This window comes from Mastomys coucha, unplaced genomic scaffold, assembly GCF_008632895.1.
Source record: "Mastomys coucha isolate ucsf_1 unplaced genomic scaffold, UCSF_Mcou_1 pScaffold16, whole genome shotgun sequence".
NCBI lineage: Eukaryota > Metazoa > Chordata > Mammalia > Rodentia > Muridae > Mastomys > Mastomys coucha.
Genome location: NW_022196898.1, coordinates 50,084,974 through 50,089,395, shown reverse-complemented (window position 1 = coordinate 50,089,395; position 4,422 = coordinate 50,084,974). Strand labels below are relative to the sequence as shown.

The following is a 4,422-nucleotide window of genomic DNA, read 5'->3' as shown; positions in this document are numbered from 1 at the left end:
GCACACACATTCTTGCCAGTTGCATGGACAGGGATCAGAGAAAGCAATTGACTCGGAGATACTCATCGTATAGATTAATGATAAGCTATTTCCTTGGGCCATCAGCCCAGATGCTCACAGTTCATAAGTTCACAAGCAAAACCTGCTGGAAAAAAACAAATTGAAGCCACATGCAGACGGGAGCTCGGTCTTTTCCTGGGGTCGTAGCTGCAGAATGTGGAGGGGTTTTGAGAATCTCAGATGCTAAACTGTCATATTAAAGAAGTGGGGTAAAAACATCAGGGCAGTGGTGGGGAAATCCCAGAGCAAGAGGCAGGGCCTGCTGGCACTCGAGTGCACAGGCAGGATCTCTGTAGGAGAGAGGAGGCTACTCACCATTAGTGCCAGTGTGTCATGGGAGCATCCTTTGGTTACACAGGCTCATGTTCCAAAATTAGAGATGACTTTTGGCTCTGCCATCTGGGTCAATGTCCAAAGGTGTTTCTGTGATCTGAGACTTCGTAATATTTCAGGAAATAGGAAGGTGTATTTTTCAGAACTAAAGCTGGGTGCTTCAGACTTTTTTTTTTTTTTTCTCTCTTGCTTCTCTGCTCAGCAGCTCCATTTACAGCCTGCTCGTGTTCTGTTCTTGCCTTCCCTAATCTATATGCGTCAAGGTTTAGGAGTTGTCTTAGTCAGGGTTTCTAGTCCTGCACAAAGAAGCAAGTTGGGAAGGAAATGATTTATTCAGCTTACTTCCACATTGCTGTTGATCACCAGAGGAAGTCAGGACTGGAACTCAAGCAGGGCAGGAAACAGGAGCTGATGCAGAGGCCATGGAGGGATGTTCCTTACTGGCTTGCTTCTCCTGGCTTGTTCAGTCTGCTCTCTTATAGAACCCAAGACTTCCAGCCCAGGGATGGCACCACCCACAAGGGGCCCTACCTCCTTGATCACTAATTGAGAAAATGCCCCACAGCTGGATCTCATGGAGGCATTTCCCCAACTGAAACTCCCTTCTCTGTGATAACTCCAGCCTGTGTCAAGTTGATACACAAAACCAGCCAATACAGGAGTCAAAGCACTGACTACAAACTAATCTCATGTCCTTACACAGGAGAAGCGTCAGGCCTGATGATGGTCCCAGGGTTATCACTCTGATTTGTAGTTATGGATGAAGAGCTCAGATTATTAAAATATCACATTGATTTCAAAGACTCCTCTTAATCCATCTTGCAAATATTTAGGTCTGTTAGGTGGCTGTGATCATTCCCATCCCACATGGCCTAACACTTCCATACTCATTCCTAGCTCCTGCTCTGGCCCTCACGAAGGAGGGCTATGTTTCTGGAGCACTTTGCTCACTTGAGATGAAAGGTCATCCCACATTGCAAACATCCTCTCCGAGCTGAGGACGTTCTCTGGTCCTGTCTCTGTGTCAGTCTGCTATCCTAAGCTAATCCAAACGGCTGATGCCATGCTACCAAAAGCTTTTGATTTATATTCACTTTCAATAATCACTGGGTTTAATTTGTATATTTCTAATAGGGATAATAGCCTTGAAGGTCAAACTTGATTGTATTACAAAATTGTCACAAGATTTATTGCTTGCCTACCCAAATGAGTAAAACAGTCTCTCCCCTAAGATTGCTATCAGCCCTGTATGTGAGGATGTGTGTTAGCATCCAAAACCTGCCTGCAGTAGATATGTGGGCGGGTCCGCAGGCCTGTCGCCAGGGCAACGGCGACCATATTCCCAGAATCCATTACGCTCAGCTCCCACCTTTACCCACATTACTACGTCACCCCACATATAAATATGTGGGTAGTTCCCCTCCATCTCTCTCTCTCTCTCTCCTCTCCCTCCCTTCACGCGCCGCGGTCCTCACTCCCCCTCCTTCTCCTAATTAAACCTCCAAAAACGCAGAGCTGCCTGTATCTGATATTTGTAGACGCGCCGCTACGAACCAAACCCATCAATGTGTACCAATGAAAGTGAGATTACATGTAGTCTGCACAAGATACAATAATGACTCCTCACAGGGGGACAAACACGAAGACCCAAGGGGTCACAATCTCTTCTAGAAAAGACAGAATCTTTTCAAGTTCTGAGATGGAGTTTCATCAACATACCCTGAAAGGGATGCTTTGTTCCGGATAACACGCTTAATCTTACTCTTCTTTTGAACAGGATAGCAGATCTTGTGTTTTTAATTAGCCCACATTTTTAGTTTTGTTTGAGTTGATTATGAACTCAGAATGGGAAGATAAATGGGTTCGAGCAATAAAAAGAGTTATTGGAAATTCACTTGAGTCTGTCTTCAGACATGCTCTGAGGGAAAAAGAATGCAATGTTTTGGTTCTTAATGGAAATCCTTATAAGCATAAAATGAAGTGTTATCTGCGACCCTTCAGAGTGTTTGTGTAATCCTGAGAAGTTGCTTGAGCCCTCTATGCCTCTCTGTATTAAGGATAGTAACCAGACGAATCTTCTAATCAGCTGTAAGGATTAGCTGTGATAACATGGAAGGTATTTAGTATTGTACTCTAGGCATGTAAGAAAATGTTCAATCCATATCAGCTTAGAGGGCTCAGTACTTACTACACAGCACTGTCCAGGCAGAACCAGATGGACTCGCAGAGAGCCTACTGCAGGAACATCAGAGCATGGTCGCAGCTTCACACACATTTCTAGGCCTCTGAGAACACCAGATCTTCCTGAGCTAAGAAACAGACCACTTCTGCAATGGACCCCCCAACTCCTTGGCTGCTTGAAAGTTTTAGCATTGAGACCTCCTAGGACAATCACTTCCCTAAGAGTTCGTTTGAGCTGTGGCTGGGCTTGGGCAAGTGGAACCCAGCACAGCCTACTTAGTTTTGTGAGAGGAGAAAATTATGTTGAGACTCTGCATTATAGACTGGATTGTACATCCCCCAAATCATGCATTTGAAGACAAGGCCCTTTCAGTTGATAATTAAACTTAAATGAAGTCATAGTAGTGAGACCTTAATTTGACAGGACAGGTATCCTCCTCATCATCATCTCTATCAGTTATCTGTCTGTCTGCCATGTGCAAACACAATGAAAAGCCACAAAAAGAGCCCTCAGCAGGAACCACCACAATTGGCAACTTGGCATTGATCTAATCTGTGGCAGGCAGACTTATGCTGTGTGAGCCACCCAGACCGTGGCATTCTGTTGTGGCACACATGTGACTATCTTCAAAGATCTGTATATTGGACACTTGATCCCAGAAGCAGCTATATTCAGAGGTGGGACTTTAGAGGTGACCAGATCGTGAGGGGACTAACCTCATCTTGGCTCATTCTGAGTTCACAACTGTGTGGACTATTAGGAGACTGGAAAGTAGGCCACTGGAGGGAGGAGCACTAAGGGATAGTTTGGAATCCTGGTCCCTCCCCTTTTCTCTGTGCTTCCTGATTGCAGTGAGGCCAGCAGCTGCCTCTGTTAGAAGGTGCAGCTCCCGTGGTGCCCTTCTGTCATAACTCCAGCTGCAGGCCGTGGAGGCATCAGATCTTAGACTAAAACCAATGACATCGTAACTGAAGTAAAACCTCTCTTTCAAGTTGCGTCTCTCAAGTATTCTGTTATAGCAACAGAAGCTACCTAATACAACGTGAGGCAATTTATGTACCCTGTAAGCTCCACTGCCCAACACAGCCAGGCAATGGCAGCTGCTTTGGCTGACCTCTGCTTTGTGATGAGCAAAGCACCAAGTGCTTGGAATACAAAGATAAAAAAAATGTCTTGTCTCTTAAAGCCTGTGTTTAGTGAAAGGATGGCTATGCGACGCATTATCAGTTCAATGGTAAGTGCGCCCAATACCGTGGAAGCAAAGCTGAACAAGGCACTTTCAGGCACCTAGACAATAGAAAGTAATAGCACTCATCCAGGCTGGGACTTCATGAAAAGGACAAGCTTAGAGGGGGAAAGGGAATGGATGCAGGCTTTGTTGTGTTGAATTTGAAGTTTGCAGCTAGAATCCAATCAGATTAAACATCAAGGTCAAAGATGAAGGGTAGAGACCCGTAGTGGAGGTCATTAGCACTCAGGTGGTGGTTGATGGGTATGGACGCTGGTGCCTGGAGACATGGATAGTGCTGAGAGACACCATGAAAAGCTAACCTAGAAGGGCAGACAGAGAAGCAGGGAGGTAGACGTGGAGCCAGGCAAAACCAAACTCCAAAAGACCGGCATAGGATCATCAAGATAGCTTCCATCTTTTCAAACCATGCGCTTAACGTCCATTAGTTTATTACTATTCCATAAAAGGACTGCCCCAGTTTCAAAAACAACACCACACAGAGTCTTCTCCATGTTAACAGATTTCAAAAATAAATTAGAACACTTAGCGACTAAAACTATCAAGCACAATAGTTACTTTCAGACAATTCAAAAGGCACTTGGGGATTCTTTTTTTT

At 45.0% G+C, this 4,422-nt stretch overlaps 1 protein-coding gene across 1 annotated transcript in view; it reads right to left on the bottom strand.

Moving 5' to 3' along the window:
• Positions 1–4,222: 4,222 nt before the first annotated feature.
• Casq2 (calsequestrin 2) overlaps positions 4,223–4,422 on the bottom strand; it is a 62,160-nt gene continuing 61,960 nt past the window's right edge. Inside the window, exon 11 of the mRNA XM_031374996.1 lies at positions 4,223–4,422. This exon is cut by the window's right edge and continues 1,140 nt beyond it. The gene's annotated coding sequence lies outside the window, so the exon portion shown is untranslated.